General features: G+C 43.7%; 1 protein-coding gene across 4 annotated transcripts in view; it reads left to right on the top strand.

The window, feature by feature from the left end:
• Nucleotides 1-4,858: 4,858 nt before the first annotated feature.
• The window catches only part of LOC132891012 (cytochrome P450 2F2-like), a 62,674-nt gene continuing 42,427 nt past the window's right edge, over nt 4,859-25,105 (top strand). For all 4 annotated transcript variants that reach the window (XM_060928446.1, XM_060928447.1, XM_060928445.1 and 1 more), the window contains exon 1: nt 4,859-4,981. The gene's annotated coding sequence lies outside the window, so the exon portion shown is untranslated. The remainder of the gene's footprint in view (nt 4,982-25,105) is intronic.

Raw genomic sequence — 25,105 nt, 5'->3', positions numbered from 1 at the left:
TCTCCTTCATTGTCTGTCTGTGTTGTTGCTGTCCTTCATTGTCTGTCTGTGTTGTTGCTGTCCTTCATTGTCTGTCTGTGTTGTTGCTGTCCTTCATTGTCTGTCTGTGTTGTTGCTGTCCTTCATTGTCTGTCTGTGTTGTTGCTGTCTGTCTGTTGCTGCTCTTCCCTCCTCTGTCTGTCTGTTGTTGCTCTCCTTCATTGTCTGTCTGTTGTTGTCTGTCTCTGTTGCTCACTTCAGTTGTTGTTTATGGCATCAGAACACTCCTGATCTGCCCATGCTTTAGCATAAAAAACAACAATAATTTCTAATTGAGATAAATGTTTCAAGTAATCCTGAGATTGAAATAATATCGCACAGCCCTATAGACCCTTTTCAGTCACGTGACCTTCGTAAACGCAACCACCATTTTGGACATGTAGTGGACTTCGGCTCGAATCAGTTTGAATGCGAGGAAGGCGACAAACGAAAAACATAAAAGAAAAAGGAGCGAGATGCAGAAAACACCTTCACTATCCAGCGACGTAGGGCATTTACAGGGCGAGCAGAGGGAGAGGTATTTGCAAAAATTGAGGTTAGCAGGCTTAGAGAACGACGTTTACCTGCTTCCACCAGGATTGTTCACTGACGTACGGAAGTACACCAAGCCCTCGTCTTTACCTGACTTCGGCCCACGTGATCTGTATACCTATGTCATTAAAAACCCATCGCCATACACATACACGCCAACGTCCGAGGTTCCGGAGCGTGCTCCCGCTTGCTCCAGGAGTGCTCCGGCCGAGGTTCCGGAGCGCGCTCCCGCTTGCTCCAGGAGTGCTCCGGCCGAGGTTCCGGAGTGCGCTCCCGCTTGCTCCAGGAGTGCTCCGGCCGAGGGTACGGAGCGCGCTCCCGCTTGCTCCAGGAGTGCTCCGGCCGAGGTTACGGAGCGCGCTCCGGCTTGCTCCGGAGCAAGCCGCTTAATTTGAGGGCAACCTCGGCCGGAGTGTGCTCCGGGAGCAAGCCGGCGCGCGCTGCTTAATTTGAGGGAGAGCAAGCCGGAGCGCGCTCCGGAACCTCGGACGTCGGCTCCGGCAGCTATTTATACTGGATCCGGTGTAAATAGCTGCCGGATCATAATTACAGTAAACTAGTAAATACAGTAAAGGAAAAACTTGAGACTGAAAGGTTTTAAACAGTCATCCAAATGACTGAACGTAAACATTGCTACAGTAACATACCAGCTACTTGTTGACATTAGCTAGTCAACAATAGCTACTACAGAAGAACAAAGAGGTTACAATGGGTTATTTTAGCCTATTTGGTTACACACTCGCCGCCACAGAATGTTAACAGCAATGTAATGCCTTTTCTGGCTAATTTTATTCATCTTACCTCCAACAAAGTGGTCACTACACAAGCGCTGGTATGCCGAGGGCTGCCAATCTTTCCTGTTAATGGCCACTATCCATCTTCTCCGTCGGGATCCGATAAAATGATAACCCTTGCCTTGTTTGTTGATGGTTACTACATCCAGGTGCACAACAATATAGTGGCATGATGGAAGTCTTGCTGAAAGTAAAAACTTTCTTTGCTGCCGTTCCTCAATGTTGGCTGTGGTAAACTACTGGTAGTACACGTCCAAAATGGCGGCCACGTTTGTCGTGATGTCACGTGAAAAGGGTCCATAAGGACAATTGATTTAAAAATGCCCAAATGCAGCAACAGTGGGTGTTTTCACACACACTGGTCTGAACATTTTCATTTTTCAGCTAGTGCACACGTTTCTTTTCACTCTGATCCAAATGCCAAACCACTGACAGGACGTCACGTTACCATGACAGGGCGTCATGTTACCATGACGACTGAAAAACACGTGCTCTTAAAGTCTCGCATTTTACTGTCTTCACACCACACCACAGCTCCGATTTCCCAAGCTGAAAAAAAAATAAAAGCAGCCCCAGGTCCGACGCTACTAGTACCTAGCCATCGAGCTACCTAACTCATCTCTGTGTGTGCGTGCATGCCACTGACACACATAGACTGACGGACGGGCTGACGCTACCCCCCACCCCCACTGATCACTCTGACAGATCGATCTATCACTACTGTTGTAAACAAAAGAAAAACAAAGTCCTGCACTCAGCACCTTACCCATTTTGGCCCTTTTTTGGAACATGGCACCAATATTTTGGGACAAAGTAGCAGCAGATTTCTTGCGTTTTCTGTCTTTATCTTCTTTTATAGAGGGCTACTGCGTGACGTCACCGTACTGCGAGATTGTGCTAGGGCGCCATATTGGAAGACCAAGTACATGCATACATACATACAATATAAAACAAAGTACGAGCGAGAGTAAAGTGACACGATGGCTGATAATTCTGGTTATGTGAGTACATTACCAGCTGCAGAAAGGGCACAGTATGTGGAGAAACTGGCTGTGATTGATGGGTTTGACCCATATGATAAGACTCGGGGCAAGGGAGAGTGGATTTTTTTTATTTCATAATTTATTTTTAATTTACTACTTATCTGTTTTTATTTATATATATTTGAATTATTTGGACATGGGGAAAAACTATATTTAAAATCCAAAGAGGGATGGAGGGAGGAAAATTAAAACAAAAGAAAGAAATGAAATATAGAGTAGAGAATATTTGATAAAATTAAGGATGTTTTTATTCAGTAAACATTTAAAAAAATGTTCTACAACACTCTAGCCTAGTGACTTACCAGTAACAAAATAGACTTGAAGTATTCAGATCCGCTCTGCATAAAGCAGCTAAATCCTCTCTCTGTCTCCCGGCAGAAAGCTCCTTGAACACCCTAACACAGCACAAAAGTTTACCATTGTAGGTTTATGATGAACCAAGTGCCTCGTGGGTTCACATACCGCGCGCTGCCATTATTTCCCCCTAATCACGAGTTTATGGTCTTCCAATATGGCGCAGGGTTTGTTTACTTCCGGTTTCGGGTGACGTCAGTGAAAGGGGTCTAATGGGGGCATTACCGCCACCCACTGGACTGGGGTGTAAAGCAGTCTGAACAAAACGTGTAAACATAAACATAGGAGAAATGAACCCGTTTTTCTAACTCGTCCTCACTTAGTCTACTTTTCTTTTTTGATTAGTCTGGATTTGATATTGTAAATTTAAATGTGAATCAATTTATATTCATCGGACATGAACAAATGAATAAATCTTGAGTAATCTTGAGGGGGGGGGTGCGGTGTCGCGGGGGGGGGATCGAACGAACCCTCCGATCCCCCCTGGCTACGGGCCAGGAGATTCTTCCAGATTCTCTGAATCTTTTGATGATATTATGCACTGTAGATGATGATATGTTCAAACTCTTTGCAATTTTACACTGTCGAACTCCTTTCTGATATTGCTCCACTATTTGTCGGTGCAGAATTAGGGGGATTGGTGATCCTCTTCCCATCTTTACTTCTGAGAGCCGCTGCCACTCCAAGATGCTCTTTTTATACCCAGTCATGTTAATGACCTATTGCCAATTGACCTAATGAGTTGCAATTTGGTCCTCCAGCTGTTCCTTTTTTGTACCTTTAACTTTTCCAGCCTCTTATTGCCCCGTCCCAACTTTTTTGAGATGTGTTGCTGTCATGAAATTTCAAATGAGCCGATATTTGGCATGAAATTTCAAATGAGCCAATATTTGGCATGAAATTTCAAAATGTCTCACTTTCGACATTTGATATGTTGTCTATGTTCTATTATGAATACAATATCAGTTTTTGAGATTTGTAAATTATTGCATTCCGTTTTTATTTACAATTTGTACTTTGTCCCAACATTTTTGGAATCGGGGTTGTACACTGTTACTGCTACATCAGGTACGGACAACGTTATAGCAGACGCTTTGTCCAGAGTGCCTTAGTGGTGTCTTCTACGGTATACCCGTATGATTTTTTGTTTTGTTTTGGTGTTTGGTAATGTGTCTCATATGTATATGTATGTGTGTGTATATATATATATATATATATATATATATATATATATATATATAATGAACAATTACGCGTTTTGTTTGCCTTATTGTGCCTATGTTTGGGCCACACACCCGTTCTCTCTGTGGACCTGGCGCGCATGCACGTTTTTTTCACTTAACTATGTTTGTGTGTCTTGCACCCGACCTGCCTGTGAACGTGGTGTATGACGTTGTTTTTTGAGTTAGTAATTTGGGAACTGTCACCAACTTATTGGGGAGGTGTTACGTCCTCCTACCACTAGGGGCCCCCAGTACATTTTTGTATGGTTGCTGCACCTAATTGTTTTACAGGTGGTTGGTGTAGAGCCAATGATGTCTCCCCTATAAATACTAGGGTGGGATCCTGAACACGCTCTCTCTCTCCTCGGGGGCTGGCTCCACGCCTATTTGATGCCTGCTTGTTTCTCCTTTGTATATTCTTTAATTCTTTGTTGGTTCTTCCTTGGTTTGTTCTGTTATTATTTACAATAAAATACTCCTGGACTTAAACGAGCCCTGTGACTTTTGTCATAGATGTTACCCTGCTACATCAGTTTGTAACATACACATAGGATAAGTGATATGCGAACAATTTTGCATGCTATCAAACCAAATGAATGAAACCCACTCGCAGGGAATAGAATACAGGTTTTTATTCCATCGAAAAAGTGTCCTGTATGTATAATATCTTATTCTATTCTGTTACTGGATATGAGCGATCGCATGCTCTGAATGGCTACTCCACGACTAGGATATTAGCTCCTATACCATGAATAGATGTTCTGTTTAATGTACTGCTCCTGTTTGAAGTCCTGTGAAATGTAGGTTATTCTCAGTCCTCTGCTGCCATCTCCTGGTAAATGTTGGTAGCGTTTCGTGTTTAAGGAACCGACAGATGATGTCATAAGTGCTGGCTGTTATTCTACTTGAGAAAGAGAAGGGTGTTCGACGATTGTGACGTTAGTTGTTTTCTTGTTGTTCTTCCTGAGCCTCAAGGTTGCCTTTGAAGGCATCGTCGGTATGTTTTTATAATTTATGACACTAATTCAGTTGGTTTATAACTTTGAAAACTATTTAGTACAAGATTACATGTATGTTATGTTACATGCTGGCTAAGCTAACCTAGCTTTTACTTGCACTCTGTTAAATCACATTCTGAATGGATTGTATTTTATTTCTCAGTTTTACCCTACCAACGACCCACGGGCGATTGCTCTAAGACAACGAGGGAGGCTCAGCCTCCTCTAAAAATTCCGGATCTGAAATAGCAATGTTATAACATTGCTATTTCAGATCCAGAATCATAGAAATATGTGCTCAACCCAACTACAGTGCGAAATCATTCCGTTATAACTTTCCCCAGTTCGCCTAATGTGTGTGTGTGTGGGTTTTTCCCCCTCGTGACAGCGCGATGCAGCCCAGCCTCAGTGCACTTCAATGGCATTTGGGAGCGATGCCCTTTTCAATATCAAAATGCAAGACGGTTATTGGACAATATAGTTAGTTTTTTTTTCTTTTTTATCAGACATCTAGTTTTTAGGTTTGTTTATCTGACATGTTTTGACGTACGACTGTCGTCTTCCTCAGAGTGTCACCGGATGTTATTGGTGACACATCTTTTATCAGCTGATGTTTCCGAAGGCGTGGCCTTCCTGTCTGGTTTGACAGGTCGGTCACGCCTTCTACTGTCTGTTCGTCCCCTGCAAGATGGCACTCCAGGTATGGGAGAGCATCAGTGGCGGCTGCTGGTTTTTAAAACAGGGGAAGCCCATTTTATGCATTCATTGTAAAACCTGTAGGCCGGATATCAAAGCATAGAAAGGTGTGCCCCATTAGCATAGTGAACTAGACAACCCTACCTAGTGGCAGAAAGTATTTTTGCTTGTACATTTCATGTTATAGTCTGGCTTGCCAGGCTAGTGCCTCATATCCTTAATCAAAAATATCAAACATCCAAAAATCACTGGCTATTCAACGAAGAGCCTTGAACATCATACCCTGATATGCAACACAGAGTCTTTAACACAACACCCAGCTGTGCAACACATCCTTGAACATCTTCTGCAACACAGTCTGGAAATCCATAACCAGGTAGGCTATGCAACACACAGAACCTTGAATATTATACCCAGGTATAACCTATAACACAGAGCCCACCATTCTCTTAACATTACTGAACAATATACACACTTCAGATTCATGAACATGAACACTATTTATACACAAATTCTGCCCTCCGCTCCTTTTCCAGAAAATGGTCTGTGACCCTGTCATACCAGCTGGTTGTGCTTTCCAGAGACTTCACCAATTTCTGTTAGCAGCTAGCACTGCAGATCCCAATAAGGCTCAAGCTAGCCTACAACCAGATTGAACTACAAATGAAATAAACGAGTGAATTCACGAATGATCAAACTGATAGAATGGATGAAAGTTAACGGAGCACAACGAGTAATATTTACATTTATTTACAGAGTAATGTACAGAGACATCAATGAGAAGAAACGTTTATATGAAAAGAAATTCGGACAGCACTTTGGCACATGACTACACTTTCTCGACATCCGCTAGGGACTGACTGATCATACTTCCGTGTTCCTCGCCAAAGTACCGCCCTCCATGTCTTTCAAACACTACCTCCAATAATCTTTTATCAGCCCGGCTTCTTGTCCCTCCCACTGTCTCGTTTAGTCCCAGAGAAGCCCGGCTTCCCTGGAAGTGACGATTTTGTTGATTTTAACCAATAACAACTAGCTGAAATTGGCTGTTCAGAGCCGTCTCGTAGACTGCAACGGATACCCGGCTGCCAGTCAGTGTTGCCAGATACTGCTGACGTTTTCTATCCCAAAATATATTCAAAACCCGCCAAAATGCACTTAAAACCGCCCAATCTGGCAACACTGCTGCCAGTCCATAGAGCCCATTGAAATAAGAAAGGTTACAGCCTGGCAGCAAAGGGGCAATTCCATGTAAATGTCAACCTCACCATGCAAAAATAAAGCAACATGTAATACATCAAAACCACTCCCAGAGATATCACCTAGGCCTGTATTTTACAGATGTGAATAAGTTGAACCAATTTGTAACCAACCTAATATGTCACTGTCAGTCTTTCTTTCTTATAATGTAAAACCCAAGCTAAAATCAACTTTGATCATGTACAATTCTATATTATTGCCACAAGCCACAGAAATGTATGCTAAAATCCACAAAACAGCAAAACAATAGCCATCCTAAATATTATTTAAGAACTTTGATAGTTTTAGCTGATATTTAGAGAGTTTTTCAAAGGGTTATGGTGGTTAAATTGCTGATTTTCTAAACATATGCCATGTCTATTTCAGACGCGTCACATCCATAACGGAATTTCGTCACATCCATAACGCTGACTTTTCCTTCCGAAACTCTGTATGAAATACAAAATATTTTAAACAAAGATTTTTTTAATATTCACCTTGGACCCCTCTATCAAATGAATATCTCCATTTCAACATTAGGTTTACAATTTCACAGAGTTTGATAAAAATGTACAGTCACCCAAGAAAAGTGATACTTTTTCTGTCACATCCATAACGCATCTTTTATTGGCATTTTCTGGCATGCCCTAGATGTACTATGGGAATTGTTCTTGTTCTATCACTTCTCCAGTATGGTACAGCCTTAAAATATGCAACACCTGTTTAAATACTGGGAGACAATAAAACATGCACTGGGTCATTTGTTGCCATTTTGAGTTCAAGTGTCACGTCCATAACGCTGGAATTGCTCAAAGGTGATTCTCGTAGTGAACTGCAAGTTCGTCAGACATCACTCAAATAAGTTACAGGATAGTTATGAACATAAATACAATCTTGGGCATATATTATGTTATGCAAGTTATTGTTTTAATGAGAATTCAACGTCGTAGACGCCGCAGTTTGGGGAGAGAATTTTAGGGGAAGCTCGGCTTCCCTTGTTGTCTCTGAGAAATTGCCCCTGGAGAGCATGTATGCTCCCTCATCCCGGTTGATGGTCCTCGGACTTCGCTTACGGATCTCTATGGCCTCCCTGATCCAGCACTGATTTTTATTATCTTCTGTGCGGATGACTCTGGCATTCCCCCAGTCCATAATATGATTTTCCCTTTTGCAGTGATCTGTTATGGCTTACTTATAATTTTCCTGTTGTGCCTTTTCTTTTATTGTTCGGGTTTGTCTTGTAGCTGTCTCCTTTTCGCACTCTTATGTTCATTTTTTCTTGTGTTGAAACTCCTTCCTGTCTCCCCGATGTAAGTTTTATTGCATAATTGGCATGGAATCTCATATATGGTGTTGCATCTGTTTTCTGGATGTATTCTGTCTTTGGGATGAACCAGGATCTGATGGAGTGTTGTGTGTGGTTTGACAGGTGTGTTAATGTTGTGTTTCCTCATTGCTCTTTGAATGCGTTCCGTTATTCCCCTAATGTATGGTAATGTCACTACTCCCCTGTTTTCTTGTTTGTTGGTTTGTTTTTCTCTTCTGTTTTATTGTTCTTAACCTGTTCCACCCCTTTGGATATTGCCCATTGTGGATATTGACATGCCTTCAGTGCGTGTTGTACGTGTTGTTCCTCCTGTTCTTTGTCCTGTGGATCTGTAATTATTGCTGCGCGTTCATGTAATGTTCTAACTATTGATATTTTGTGCATTATGGGGTGTTCGGAAGTCCAGTTTAAATATTGGTCGGTGTGTGTGGGTTTCCTGTGTACTTTTATTTTGATGTCCCCATCTTCTGTGTGATTGTATTTTTAAGTCCAAAAATGTTATTGACTGCTCCGTTTCCTCTTCATGTGTGAATTTTATATTGCCGGTTTTGTCTATGGTGTTGAGATGGTCGGTAAGTTGAGTGTATCCCCTCTTCGCTTTTTCCAGTATGTCATCCACGTAACGTTTCCAGAGTGTTGGCCTGTATTCTGCTGGTATTGTGGTATTGAGTGCTTTCTGCGCCAGATCTTCCATGAAAAAAAGATGCGTCACCAATAATATCCGGTCACACTCTGAGGAAGACGACAGTCGTACGTCGAAACATGTCAGGTAAACAAACCTAAAAACTAGATGTCTGATAAAAAAGAAAAAAAACTAACTATAATATATGACATAATGAACGTAATTGAAAGGTTATTGGACAAATACTGCGAAAAACGCCCGCCCACGGACTCGGAGCCTCACAGTGGGAGGGACATGGCAGTTTCCGCGAGGAGACTGGTGATTGGTGAAAGCGGCCGGATATTTTCTTTGATTGACAGCTCGTTTCAAATAGACAGGCAGCGGTGAATTTCAGTTCAGTCCCATGCGGATTCGCAAGTGCTGTGGCGTATTGTAAGAGATCAGCTTACATTTCGATTTCATTCATTACATACGGTTTCTACCAGCTTTTTTAGTTTGTATATATTTTCATTGTAAATAAAGTGTCAAGTTTGCTATCTTAGTTCCAGAAATTTCGTTTATTTGAGTGACTGAACTTGAGGGGGCTAGTCAGCTAGCAAGAAAGCTGCGCACTGATGCCAAGCATTGCTGATTTAATTTTGGCGAAGCCATTTACCAGTCTTCCTTTCGAGGAAAAAAATTAAAATTAAAGAGCAGGGTAGGCCAACGCCTCAAATTGACTTGGTGAAAAAGGTAGGGAATAATACTCGTTCCTTTCAGCTCTCCTGGTACGAGAAAGTGAATTGGCTAACAGCAAGTGACCCACATCAACAACAGTAAATAGGCTACTTTAGTAATATGTCATGGATGGACCAAAAATTTGGAATCTATTTAAAATGTTTATGCTGAGTATATTATATTGGGATATGCATTTTTCTGGATATGAATTAAACACAGCAATTTGGAAAACATTTTTAAACAAAAACACAGCCGAGAACATTTCACACTACAGACCTGGATTAAAAGTGAAGGGTTATCAAAATTGTCAATAAAACATTTCTCAGTCAAAATAAGTAAAATATAGGGAAAGTGTCATTGAATGAAATGTGTGGCACCCAGCTCTGTTTGGCTCCCCAAGGTCAGTGCTTGTGCCTATTCCAGAACACTCTGCTGTTACTGCTGAGGTTCCTGACAAAGAGCTGCTTTCAATAATGTTCAATTTTTAAACAACATGCCACAATTTTAAAATATAAAATGTTAAAATATACACCGCCCCCCAACACCACCATCATGTATATTGGACAGTAGGCTAATGGGCCAAAAGAACCTGTTATTTCGCAGTTTGTGACCCTGCCAACAATCAGCCAGATCAGAGGCAAGAGTATGGACAAAATTGATGTGTTTTTTTTCCTTTTTTCTTTTAAAATCTGAAAATATCGTAACTGACCAGCCTCCCCTGTTTGAAAGACTACCAGCCGCCACTGCAACGACCATAAAGATTGAACCGGAACTTGTCGTCTCTGTGGTTTATTGGAGGAGTTAACTCGCTGTTGACCCTGGCAAGGCATTGGGGCAGAACAGTACAGTAGAGAAAAAAAAAATGGCGGAGCATGTTGCTGAACCAACTGAGAATTAAATAAAAACTCTACTCGAAAACAAAACCCCCCAAAATACAAAACAAAGCAACAAAATATGGAAAAAGTGTTTGGTAGTAAGAGTATCTTTTTTATTTTTCAAGGATTATTATCATCGCATTTTTCACAAATTGCTACAGTCATTTCACCAGTTTGTTTTGGTTCGAAGTGGAAACGATTTTGTCAGACGTTTTGTATAAAGTTTTATCGTATTTGCTAAAAATGATCTGTTTCTCAAAATGCAAGGCAAGTTTATTTATATAGCACATTTCATACACAGTGGCAGTTCAATGTGCTTTACAGAAGTAAAAGCAAAACAGTAAACAATAGAGAATAAAATTACAAAATAAATGGGGAAAAAATATAAGAATTAAACAATAGTAGAAATAAAATAATAATGAAGTAGAAGTTCAAATAGGGGGAAAAAACAGCAGAATAAAATGGAATAAAAGTTAAGTAAAATTTGAAACATGCAGAGACTGTAAAAGTAAAGATTATAAAACATGTAAAGAAGACAATTATTTAACAGTAAGCATCTGAAAACAGCTTGGTCTTTAACCTAGATTTGAAGCTGCCAACAGCAGGAGCATTTTTGATGTCCTCTGGCAGTTGGTTCCATAGCTGCACTGCATAGTAGCTAAAAGCTGCTTCACCACACTTTGTTTTAACAACAGGTTTTAATAGTAAATTTTTCTGTTGCGATCTGGTAGATCTGATTGGGTAAGGCCGCTGCAACATATCAGAGAGGTAATCCAGTGAATGTGGATAGAATAAAACAGTTATTCCACTCAATCTCGTCGTACATGACTTAACTTTGTGCTACGTGCCTCATCAGCCATCAGCTCACGTACGACTCAGTTTTGTGGAATGACTGTTAAATATAAGATAACAAAAGATATTCCTATATTTAATATTACTTCAGCAAAGTCATTGTGGAAAGTTTATGCTAAGATCACACATAGCCGGCTGATCAATGAGAACCGTGGCTGGAGTGACCGTGGCCATTCCGGCAGATTTTGGAGGTGATCCATCGCATAAATTTGGACAGAGTAAATATGCAAATGAAGCCACAGTAGCCGCGATGGTAGTGACGGAAGACACCGGTAAAACCAATGGCTGCAGTGACGTATAGTGATGTATGGCCTTATGGCAATGATAAGTGTGTACAGTTTTCATGGCTGCATTACGGCATAGCTATGGCAAAACAAAATAAGTCACGCCTCCTCGGCAAACTTTTCACTTTCTGCAGAATGTTGTTCCATGAACATTTTGAGCTCGATGATTGTGACAGAATGCTATGGTAACCCCCAGTAGCCCATGTAAGCCTCACGTATGCCTTAAGGATGCTTCACCCACAGCAATTTTCAACATGACAAAACTTTCTGGGGATGGAATCCACGCCCTCCTGGTTGTTAAGGTAGCTCTCCGGCTCTCACGTATTCTGAACGTGTGCAGGTTGTCCCTTGGAAGGCTCAAAATCGTCTACCGTGAAGTGATTCTGAGCGTCTATGTGAGACCTTAGCTTTACTCACAAAGTACTTGCACTATGTGATCAAAAGTATCTGGACGCCTGACCATCACGCTCCTATGTAGGCCTTGTCCACACTGTTGCCACAACCTCGGAAGCACACAATTGCACAGGGTGTCAAGGCAGTAATGAAATCTGAACACAAGGGGGCAGCTGGACACCTTGGAGATCCATGATAGACAGAGGTGTCAACGGAGATGTGTCTCGGCAGTCCACTTCTGATCTAATCATTCAAGATGCATTTTAAAACCAAGGGTAAACAGGGTCTAAGAGGCCCAAACCTTGTTCCAGCATGACAAAAGCGAACTGACATGGTTTTCAGAAACCAGAGGCCTGACCTCATCCCCACTGAACACCTTTGGGATAAACAGGAACCCCGACTGCACCCTCACCTGACATCAGTACCTGGCCTTACTAATGCTCTTGTGGCTGAATGAACACAAATCCCCACAGCCAAAATTGAATGGGAAGCCTTCCCAGAAGAGTGGAGGTCATTATAACAGCAAAGGGGGAATAAATCTGGAACAAGATGTTCAACAAGCGCATATGTATGTGAGAGATGGTCAGGTGGCTGTAGTCTATGGAGTATCTTCCATGATAATTTTATAAAGATAAGTACATTTGATACAGTTAAAATTAGTTATACGGTGAATAATTCAATTCCATGAGCTTTGCAGGCATGACTGTTACAGCATTCAATGTTGTGCTGAAAAGGATTGAAATGGCAAATAAATTTTATTAATATGTTATTTAAAAAAAGAGTAAAATAGAGCACATCAAATACTCAGTAAACAAAACTATATTAGTGTCGTACACTTACTACAAAATGACAAAGATGGCAATGAAATGGGACTTTGTCTTGATTACTGATTTAACCCAAGGCTTGTTATGTAACCAATGCAAATATATAGTGCCCTCTATAATAATTGGCACCCTTTCTAAAAATTAGTTTAAAAAAGAAAAAGGTGACAAAAAAAAATCCTTTTGGTGAAGTTGCTTCATCTCACAGTGAAAAAATGAGAAACAAATTCCTCATCAGGTGGCATGGTGGTGTAGTGGTTAGCGCTGTCGCCTCACAGCAAGAAGGTCCGGGTTCGAGCCCCGTGGCCGGCAAGGGCCTTTCTGTGTGGAGTTTGCATGTTCTCCCCGTGTCCGCGTGGGTTCCCTCCGGGTGCTCCGGTTTCCCCCACAGTCCAAAGACATGCAGGTTAGGTTAACTGGTGACTCTAAATTGACCGTAGGTGTGAATGTGAGTGTGAATGGTTGTCTGTGTCTATGTGTCAGCCCTGTGATGACCTGGTGACTTGTCCAGGGTGTACCCCGCCTTTCGCCCGTAGTCAGCTGGGATAGGATCCAGCTTGCCTGTGACCCTGTAGAACAGGATAAAGCGGCTAGAGATAATGAGATGAGAAATTCATCAAGAAATCCTTATTTTCACCAAAAACACATGTGCCACTAGGGCTGTGCGATATGGGAAAAAATGAATATCCCGATACATTTTCTCCATTTCACGATATACATCTTGATATATTTAAATCTCCTCTAAAGGACCCCATGAAATCTAACTTAACCTCTTTCCTGTTTTCACTACAATCCCTGCAGATTATATAACATTCTTGGTTAACTTTACAGGTGGTTTTCAACAACACATTTTAAATTTTCATGTTAGTGATAAATCATAATTGAATTGAAATAAGACTATTTTTATTCAACAAAGATGTGGCACAAACTGCAAAAACAATCTTGAAAATTGCAACAAAGGGGCAATACAATACAGAGCTGCTCAAATCAATAAAGTGCAAGCTCAACACAGAGACATTTAGCCTAAATAAGAAAAGTGCTCATTCATTAAATTATTTTTAAAAAAATAGGTCTCCAAGCTATTAACCTGACTACTGAGAACCACTGGAACATTCACAATAGAGAGATAGGAGAGAGATCTGCAAAACGTAATTTTTCTCTTTGCACACTTTTGAACTGAATGTTTTCTGGCTCTGCCTCTCAGATGTGTATAATTCCGGTATTGCCTTCTCTGTAAAATGTCTGCGACCAGGCAACTCATATTTGGGATCGAGTGTGTTTTAGTAATTTTTGGAAGCCTGGTTTTTCCACTATACTAATTGGGATCATGTCTTTGGCAATGACGTTAGTGATTGCATCCATTCTAGCTCTCCATCTCTGACTCGTTTTCTCATATGGGGTGGCTTTGGAGAACGAGGCCGCTATGGTCATTTGTTTAGCTTGTGTGGGGGGTTTTAGCTCGTGGGCAAGTAGTTCGGAGTTTAGGAGACTTCATACTGTACCGGGTGAGTTTCAGGTGATGGAACATATTTGTAGTGCTGCTGCCTTTCGTGATGACAGTGTTTTTTTGCATACTTTACATATTGGCATTTGCTGTTCCATGTCCTCCTCGCGATATCCAAAAAATGCCAGATGACTGACCCCTTACTAGTTCTTTTAGGAACCAATTCGTCAGCTTCCGTTTTTAATTTGTTGCTGAAATTGGCAGAGCTTACACGGTAGCCTATGCAACACCAGCGATTGCACGAACTGAGTCAGCGCTGTAAACCGAAACTAGGAAATCTTCCCGCCGGCAGTGTTGCCAGATACTGCTGATGTTTTCTAGCCCAAAATGTTCAAAACCCGCCAAAACACACTTAAAACCGCCCAGTTGGGTGGGAAACTGCCCAATCTGGCAACACAACCAAAACTAGAAAATCTTCCTGGAAGTTCCTTTCAGCACCGAGATGTCACCCGGGATTGGTTGGCGAGTGCGTGGTTTTTTTTTTTAAATACCCTTAGGCAGCCCGTCACATTACTGCCTGAGGGACAGGGAGAAAACCACCAGAAAATGTTTTAAACAAACACGAAACAAACGCAAGTCGGCAGATGACCATAAAATACTCGATAGTTACAATATAATAATTTTATGTATCTCACACAGAATTTTCAGAGATATATCGAGTATATTTGATATCTCGCACAGCCCTATGTGCCACCATTATTGGTACCCCTGGAAATTATAGTGAACACAATGTAACTGAAGCATGTTTCCCATTTAAGTTGTTCGTCTTTGAGTTGTTTGGCGTGTATAGGAACTTTTAAGCTGTAATCTATGACCTGGTTAACTGGCTGTACATATGAGGTGACAGAGGCCAAATTCCATTTGTCATCCATCAACATGGGAAAGGTAAGTGAACACAAACCAAATGAGGGAGAAGTTTGTTGACTTTCATAAGCTACTTGCTTGAAAATGTCCATTTCTACTGTTAGGGAAATAATAATACCTGTCCAGAGTCAGGAAATGGGCAGGTAACATCTCTGCAGACCCGTCACACCCTGGTCACAAATTGTTTAAACTTCTCCCCTCTGGGAGACGCTACAGAACACTGTACGCAAAAACAACCAGACACCAACAGTTTTTTCCCCCCCTCAGGCTGTGTCTGTGATGAACAGCTAACTAGACTCATATCAGTAACATCAACTGTAAAATATCTGCACACACATACCGTCATTCTGTGTACACTGTATATTTACTAATTCATCCTTGCACTATGTTGTCTATACATATACAGTGCCTTGCAAAAGTATTCATACCCCTTGAACTTTCACATTTTTCTACCTTACAACCACGAACTTAAGTTTGAGATTTTGTGATAGACCAACACAGAGTAGCACATAATTGTGAAGTGAAACAAAAATGATAAATGGTCTTCAAAATTTTAAACAAATAAAAATATGAAAAATGTGATGTGCATTAGTATTCAGCCCCCGTGTCAATACTTTGTAGAGCCACCTTTTGCTGCAATTAAAGCTGCGGTATGTCTCTACCAGCTTTGCATATTGTGATATCATGAGAGGTTGACTGGCTCTCAGCTGGACCCTTCAATTAGTGCAAGGACACCAAAGGTTAAAATAAATCAAGATTTTTAATGTGATGCCAGGAGGTTAAACAGGAAAGGTATCTCAAATTCCCATGCTCAAATGAGTATTGATTCCCAAAAGTCAAACTCAATGTCTCTGGCTTTAGAATAGCAAAATTATTGGCAGGTTTCCTTCAGTCCAATATCCTTTTCCCAGAACAAGCAAAATCTTCTGCCTTACTTTGAGTCCAGTCAACAATCCCTGTAGTCTTCAGCCCAGTGGCAATCCAGTGGCAGGCGTTCAGAACACAGGTAAGTATTTCAGATAAGCATTTCCACAAATACTCCACCCAGCAGGATCCACTCAAAGAGAGTCTATGAACCTCTCTCCTCCACATTCACACAGAGTTTTGAGCTCTCACAAAGCCCTCTTGCTCATTAGGCCCTCATTGGCCACAGGTGTGTTGCCTTGTTGTGTGCTGAGGGGTGAGGTTCCCAACTCCACCACCAGATGGAGTTATAGCTGCTTGTTGTTTGAGCCATCTCCGTGGAATATAGTGCCCCTCCAAGACGCAGCCTCTCGGGATGTCACACATCCCCCCCCCGGGACCGATGTCCTTGTCGGGGTGAAGGTCGCGAAGAGGGCATCTCGCCGGGACAGGGCGTCCGCATTGCCATGGCGTCTGCCAGCCCTGTGGACAGCAGAGAAGTTAAATGGTTGCAAGCTTAAAAACCATCTGGTAACCCTACTGTTTGTCTCCTTGTTCTTGGCCATCCACTGCAGAGGGGCGTGGTCAGAGATCACCGTGAAATGCTGGCCCAGGAGGTAATATTGTAGGGATTCCAGGGCCCAGGTAATGGCGAGACACTCCTTTTCCACCGTTGAATAATTCTTCACTCTTGGGAGTAGTTTTCTGCTTAGGTATAGGATGGGATGTTCCTCACCTTCATACACTTGAGCGAGTACAGCCCCCAGCCCCACCTCTGAAGCGTCTGTCTGAACCACGAACTCCCTCTTGAGCCACCAGAACCGGACTGGAACAGAGGGCCTGCTTCAGGTTGATGAAGGCTGCCTCCGCCGCAGGATTCCATTTCACCATTCTTGAGTGCCGTTTGGTTGTCAGATCTGTCAGGGGTGCAGCAATGGAAGCAAAATTGGCAATAAAATGCCGGTAGTAGCCGGCCAGGCCCAAAAATGACCTCACCTGCTTCTTTGTGAGGGGTTGCGGCCAGTCCTGTATGGCCCGCAGCTTTGCTTCCTGGGGCTTGACCAGCCCCCACCCAACAGTGTACCCCAGGTAATTGGTTTCACTGAAGGCCAGCCTGCATTTTTTCGGGTTTGCCGTGAGCCCTGCATCTCTGAGGGAATCAAGCACAGCTTGTACACAGGGTAAATGACTTTCCCAATCCGGACTTTGAATGACAACATCTAAAAATGCAGCTGCATGCCTCTTGTGGGGAGCCAGGACCCGATCCATTAAGCGCTGGAACGTGGCTGGCGCTCCATGCAGACCAAATGGGAGCCATGTGTACTGGTAGAGACCTTCTGGTGTGGCAAATGCCGTCTTCTCCTTTGATGCCGGGGTCAGGGGCACCTGCCAGTAGCCTTTTGTGAGGTCTAGAGTGGTGAGGAAGCAGGCATGTCCTAAGGAGTCTACTAAGTCAACACGGGGCATAGGGTAGGAATCAAACTCTGACACCTCATTCAGCTTGCGATAATCATTGCAGAATCTCACCGACCCATCTGGTTTGGGAACCAGGACGATGGGGCTGGCCCAGGCACTTTTGGACTCTTTGACTCCCAGCTCTATCATCTTCCTCACCTCCTCCTGGATAGCCACCTTGCGAGCCTCTGGCACGCGATAGGGACACTGGGTCACCGTTCGGCCAGGGACGGTGCGGATCTCGTGTTGGACCACCCATGTGTGCCCGGGGAGTGAGGAGAAGATGTCTCGGTTGCGGTCCACCAGCTCTAGGGTCATCTGCTGCTGATGTGGGGATAGGCCTGGCCCCACCTGAACCTCCTCTCTGGTGGGTTCTTTGGACTCTGTCGGGGGCAAACAGCTGAACAACGCCTCCCTGGCATGCCATTTTTTCAAGAGGTTAACGTGATACATCTGCTCAGGTTTTCTTTTATCAGGCTGTCTCACCTTATAATTCACCTCTCCTACCCGCTCGATGACTTCATACGGTCCTTGCCAGGTTGCCAGGAATTTACACTCCATGGTCAGCACCAGGACCAGCACTCTATCCCCCGGCTTAAACTCTCTCAGCTGGGCAGGTTGGTTGTAGGAGGCCTGCTGTTGCCGTTGAGCAGTCTGCATGTGTTCCTGCACTATCGGGTAGATGGCCCTCATTCTCTCCTTCATGGCCCCGACATGCTCGATCAGGGTCTGCTGTCTGCAGGGTTGCTCCTCCCAAGCTTCCTTGGCAATGTCCAGCAGCCCTCTGGGTCTGTAAGAAAGCAAAAGTTCAAAAGGCGAAAAGCCAGTAGAAGATTGGGGTACCTCTCTCACTGCAAACAGCAGGTATGGCAGCAGCTGGTCCCAGTTCCACCCAACCTCTTCGATTGCCTTCCTCAGCATTGACTTCAGAGTCTGGTTAAAACGTTCGACCAATCCATCTGTCTGGGGGTGGTAGACAGATGTTCGCAACTGTTTGATATTCAACAGGGCACACAGTTCTTTCATCACCCTGGACAAGAACGGACTGCCTTGGTCAGTCAATATCTCCTTTGGAATTCCCAGACTGGTAGAGAAGAGGAACAGCTCCTTGGCTATTTGTCTGGAGGTAGCCTTCTGCAGGGGGATGGCCTCAGGGTACCGGGTCGCATAGTCCAAGATGACCAAGATGTACTGATGCCCCCTGGAGCTTTTTGGCAAAGGACCAACTATATCCAGTCCAATCCTCTCAAAAGGAGTTTCAATAATTGGTAAGGGGATGAGCGGGTTATGATATGGGGGCTTAGGTGCCACCTTCTGGCATTCTGGGTAACTATGACAGTAATTCTCTGTTTCCTTGTGCACTCCAGGCCAGAAGAACCGCTGTAAGATCCTTTCTTTTGTCTTCTCTACCCCTAGGTGGGCCCCCAGTGGATGTGTGTGTGTGTGCCAGATTGAGCACAGTCGCCCGGTGGGGCTGTGGTACAAGGAGCTGTTCATGCACTGTCATTTTTCTTCAGCACCTGATACAGTAGGCCATGTATAACTGCAAAATGGGGGTATGTAGGGCTTGCTCTATCCCCTAGCAGTACACCCTCTAGCACCTGCACATTTTGTAAGGCATTGGCAAGCGCGGGATCCTGCAACTGGGCAGTACCATACTGGCCTGTGAGAGGGGGAAGCTCCTCGAAGCCTGGGGCGTCTTCCTCGTTGGAGCTCGGGGAGCTTTCTGGGGCCACATTCTCTTCTCCAGTGTCCGGGCCAGTCTCTGTGTCGGCCTGGGTGCCTATCATCCCTGCGAAGGCAAAAGCGGGGCTGAGTGGTTGTGCGGGTTGCACTTGGGTGGTTGCAGGATGAGTCTTACCTCTCTGACTGCGGGGTACCCAGGCTGGCCTCTGCTGGGTCTCTCTCCACAGCAGGTGGAAGGCTGGGCAATCTCGCCCAATCAGAACAGGAACAGGGAGGGAATCAACCACTCTCACCCTCGTGTGTATAGTCCCCCTGGTGGTGGTCACTTTTAGTTCAGTGGTGGGGTACTCTTTTTGGTGTCTCCATGGACGCAGGAAACTGGGAGAACTTTGTCAGTGGTCAGACACGATGGATCCACCAGGTCCTTACGCACCAAGGTGACCCGACTACCCGAATCTAACAATGCTTCAACATCACGGCAATTCACAGTCACTGGGCAGGTGGGGGGGGGTCGATCTGGGGGCCCATCTGCAGCCCCAACGAGTGATGCAAACAGCTGGGCAGATGGTGAGCTGGAGGACCCTGCAGTGGGCATAGGCTCGTCCACCGATTTCCCACACTGCCAAGATGTGTCCCATATCCCCACACCGGAAGCATTGTCGGGTGTCACCATCATGGGGAATTCTAACCAGACCCGTCTGCCTTCTGGCTCCCCCTGGATCATAGCCAGGTCCTGCTGTGGCTGGGCTGGACACCTTGGGGTTTTTGGGGCAGCCTCCCCCTGCCGGCAGCGAGGGCACAGTCCTGGGGTCCTTCCTGGAAGCACGGAGCATTTCTGTTGTGACCTGGTACTTTTCCACAGCTTCAACAGTCAATTCAGCTGTGGTTAGGGCTTGTTGGCTGACGAAGCACTTCGCCTCATAGGGCAGGGCTCGTATGTAGTGATCCACGACAATGGCCTCCACTGCTGCAGCCGCTGTTTTTTTTTTTTTCCCCCCGGTTCCAGCCATTTCCTCGATTCTGGAAAGTTTGTGCATCTGCGCACGGGGAGCCTGGTCTGCTCGAAAGGTCCAGTTGTGGAAGCATTGAACCATACCGAACTTGGTGAGCCCATATCTGCTGAGGATCTCAGTCTTCAGAGCATCATAGTTCGTAGTCTTGTCAGGGGGTAGGTCTCGGACAGCGTTCAATGATTCTCCCGTTAAGAATGGGGCTAACAGTCCAACCCACTGTGCCCTGGGCCATCCTTCCCTAGTGGCCGTGGCTTCAAAGGTGTGCAAGTATGCCTCAACATCATCTGTGGCCCCCATTTTGGAGATAAAGTTACTTGCCTTTATTGGGCCAACACTCCAAACAGCCATCCTCTTCTGTAGCTGCAACTCCTCTGCCTTCAGTTGGTTGGCTTTCCTTTGTTCCTCCAGGAGGGCCGCACTCGCCTGTATTTGGGCTTGCTGGCCTGCAATGAGGGCCTTCAAAATTTCCTCCATCTTGCTTTGAGGAGGGTCTATGGCTAACGGGGAGAATTGAGCAATCAAACGTTCAATGTCCTCCTCGTACACGCACTATTATTGATTGAAGTGCCCGCATTCTCCACCATGTGATATCACGAGAGGTTGACTGGCTCTCAGCGGGACCTTTCAATTAGTGCAAGGACACAAAGGTTAAAGGAACAGTCCACCGTACTTCCATAATGAAATATGCTCTTATCTGAATTGAGACGAGCTGCTCTGTACCTGTCCGAGCTTTGCGCGACCTCCCAGTCAGTCAGACGTGCGGTCACTCCTGTTAGCAATGTAGCTAGGCTCAGTATGGCCAATGGTATTTTTTGGGGCTGTAGTTAGATGCGACCAAACTCTTCCGCGTTTTTCCTGTTTACATAGGTTTATATGAACAGTGATATGAAACAAGTTCAGTTACACAAATTGAAACAGAGCGATTTTCTATGCTATGGAAAGTCCGCACTATAATGACAGGCGTACTAACACCTTCTGCGCGCTTCGGCAGCGCATTGATATCTGAGCTCCGTATCAATGCGCTGCCGAAGCGCGCAGAAGGTGTTAGTACGCCTGTCATTATAGTGCAGACTTTCCATAGCATAGAAAATTGCTACGTTTCAATTTGTGTAACTGAACTTGTTTCATATCATTGGTCATATAAACCTATGTAAACAGGAAAAATGCGGAAGAGTTTGGTTGCATCTAACTACAGCCCCAAAAAATACCATTGGCCATACTGAGACTAGCTACATTGCTAACAGGAGTGACAGCGCGTCTGACTGACTGGGAGGTCGCTCGGACAGGTACGGAGCACCTCGTCTCAATTCAGATAAGAGCATATTTCATTATGGAAGTACGGTGGACTGTTCCTTTAAAATAAATCAAGATTTTTAATGTGATGCCAGGAGGTTAAACAGAAAAGGTATCTCAAATTCCCATGCTCAAATGAGTATTGATTCCCAAAAGTCAAACTCAAACAATGTCTCTGGCTTTAGAATAACAAAATTATTGGCAGGTTTCCTTCAGTCCAATATCCTTTTCCCAGAACAAGCAAAATCTTCTGCCTTACTTTGAGTCCAGTCAACAATCCCTGTAGTCTTCAGCCCAGTGGCAATCCAGTGGCAGGCGTTCAGAACACAGGTAAGTATTTCAGATAAGCATTTCCATGAATACTCCACCCAGCAGGATCCACTCAGCAAAGAGAGTCCATGAACCTCTCTCCTCCACATTCACACAGAGTTTTGAGCTCTCACAAAGCCCTCTTGCTCATTAGGCCCTCATTGACCACAGGTGTGTTGCCTGGTTGTGTGCTGAGGGGTGAGGTTCCCAACTCCTCCACCAGATGGAGTTATAGCTGCTTGTTGTTGGAGCCATCTCTGTGGAATATAGCGCCCCTCCAAGACGCAGCCTCTTGGGATGTCACAATATCTAGACACTGAAATTTTTGCCCATTCTTCTTTGCAAAATAGCTCAAGCTCAGCCAGATTGGATGGACAGTGTCTGTGAACAGCAATTTTCAAGTCTTGCCACAGATGCTTAATGGGATTTAGGTCTGGACTTTGACTGGGCCATTCTAACACATGAATATTCTTTGATCTAAACCATTCCACTGTAGCTCTGGCTGTATGTTTAGGGTCATTGTCTTGCTGGAAGGTGAATCTCCTTCCCAGTCTCCTCAAGTCTTTTGCAGCCTCCAACAGGTTTTCTTCCAGGATTGCCCTGTATTTAGCTCCATCTGTCTTCCCATCAAGTCTGACCAGCTTCCCTGTCCCTGCTGAAGAAAAGCATCCCCATAGCATGATGCTGCCACCACCATGTTTCACAGTGGGGATGGTGTGTGCAGGGTGATGAGCAGTGTTAGTTTTCCGCCACACACAGCGCTTTGCATTTTGGCCAAAAAGTTCAACTTTGGTCTCATCTGACCAAAGCACCTTCTTCCACATGTTTGCTGTGTCCCCTACATGGCTTCTTATGCCTGTCTTTCAACAATGGCTTTCTTCTTGCCACTCTTCCAAAAAGGCCAGATTTGTGGAGTGTACGACTTAGTATAGTTGTCCTGTGCACAGATTCTCCCACCTGAGCTGTGGATTTCTGCAGCTCCTCCAGAGTGATCATGGGCCTCTTGGCTGCTTCTCTGACCAGTGCTCTCCTTGCTCGCTCTGTCAGTTTAGGTGGACGGCCATGTCTTGGTAGGTTTGCAGTTGTGCTATGCTTTTTCCATTTTTGAATGATGGATTGAACAGTGCTTCTTGAGATGTTCAGAGCTTGGGATATTTTTTTTTATAACCTAACCCTGCTTTAAACTTCTCCAGAACTTTATCCCTGACCTATCTGGTGAGTTCTTTGGTCTTCATGATGCTGTTTGTTCTTCAGTGTTCTCTAACAAATCACTGAGGCCTTCACAGAACAAGTGTATTTATGCTGAGAGTAAATTACACACAGTAGGACGCTATTAACTAATTAGATGACTTCTGAAGGCAATTGATTGCACTGGATTGTATTTAGAGGTATCAGAGTACAGGGGGCTGAATACTAATGCACACCACATTTTTCAGATTTTTATTTGCTTAAAATTTTGAAGACCATTTATCATTTTTGTTTCACTTCACAATTATGTGCTAGTCTGTGTTGGTCTATCACATAAAATCTCAATAAAAAACTTTTAGGTTCGTGGTTGTGAGGTGGAAAAATGTGAAAAAGTTCAAGGGGTATGAATACTTTTGCAAGGCACTGTATTTACCCTTCATGTATAATAGCTTTTTGTTTTTGTCTGCACTTTTTATCTGTTTGTACGAAGAGAGCGAAGTGAAACCGGAATCAAATTCCTTGTGTGTGTTCACATACCTGGCAAAATAAAGTAATAATAATATTATTAATAATAATAATAATAATAATAATAATAAAAAGTGCCCTGTGATGACCTGGTGACTTGTCCAGGGTGTACCCCACCTCTCGCCCATAGTCAGCTGGGATAGGCTCTAGCTTGTAGGACATGATAAGCGGCTACAGATAATGGACGGATGGAATAATAAAAAGTAGACACCAACTGGAACTGCTACAAACTTGCCTGGAAGAGGACTTGAGTTTATTTTGCCCCCACATACAGTGAGGAGGAGGGTAAGAGAGGCAAAAAAAAAATCCTCAAGGATCAATGTTAGTGCATTAGAAGAAAAAGTTAAATCTTGGGGTTTCCAAGTCTCCAAAACCACCATCAGACTCCACGTCTATGCCAACAGATTATTTGGAAGGTTCCAGAAAAAAGCCTTTTCTGTCACTTAACGACAAACATTGTGACGTTTGTGAAACACCACTACAATTTTCACTTGAATCATGTTCAATGGTAAGAAAAATGGAGCTTTTTGGCGATAAACACTCGCGGTGGGTTTGGTGTAAAAAAAGAAGAATGGCTATAATGAAAAGAACCCAATACCACCTGTAAAATATGGTGGAGGTTCCAGGCCTCCAAGGTTTCCAGGGCCTTTGGAAGGGCTGTTTTTCCTCCAAAGACCCCGGAAACCTTGTTAGGGTCCATGGCATCATGAACTCCATGAAATACTAGGACATTTTAAATCAGAATCTGGCTGAAACTAAAACTGAGTCGTCATTGGATCTTCTAGCAGGATAATGATCTGATGTCCAAATCAACACAAAAATGGTTCACTGAGCACAGAATGAAGCTTCTGCCATGGCCATCTCAGTCCCCTGAACTGAAAACCTGTGGGCTGAGCTGAAGAGGAGAGAGCACAAGAGAGGGCCAAGGACCCTGGATGATCTGGAGAGATTGTGTAAAGAGGAATGGTCTGAGATGCCCTGCTCTGTATCTCCAACCTTATAAAATGTTATTGGAGAAACTTGGGGCTGTTTTACTGCCAAAGGAGGTTGTACAAAGTATTAAATGCAGAGGTGCCAATAATAGTGGCACATGTTTTTGTTGAAAGTAATTATTTCTGATGAGGGATTTATTTTTATCTGAATAAATTAATTTCAATGAAAGGTTGGATTTTTCTAATTTTTTTTCAGTATGAGATGAAGCGACTTCACCAAAAGGTGGATTTTTTTCTAACCCATTTTATTAATCTTTACAAGGGGTGGCAATAATTGTAAAGGGCTCTGTATGTAGAGTTAATGCAGATCTGCATTAGAGCAGTGTTTCCCAACCACTGTGCCGCGGCACATTAGTGTGCCGTGAGAGATCATCAGGTGCACCGTGGGACATTATCCAATTTCACTTAACTGTTCCGAAAATTATTTACTGCAAATAATTTGTCTTCGTTTGTCTATGCCAGCGACGTATAGTGACCAGCAGAACAATTAAATACTCTAGATGGCAGCAGGTAGCTAATTAACCTGTGTATCTACCTGTTGCCATTCAAACAATCGTATTAGTAA

Source organism: Neoarius graeffei, chromosome 8, assembly GCF_027579695.1.
Source record: "Neoarius graeffei isolate fNeoGra1 chromosome 8, fNeoGra1.pri, whole genome shotgun sequence".
Taxonomy (NCBI): Eukaryota; Metazoa; Chordata; class Actinopteri; order Siluriformes; family Ariidae; genus Neoarius; species Neoarius graeffei.
Note: the sequence above shows the minus strand (reverse complement) of the source record. Positions and strands in the feature narration are given on the sequence as shown.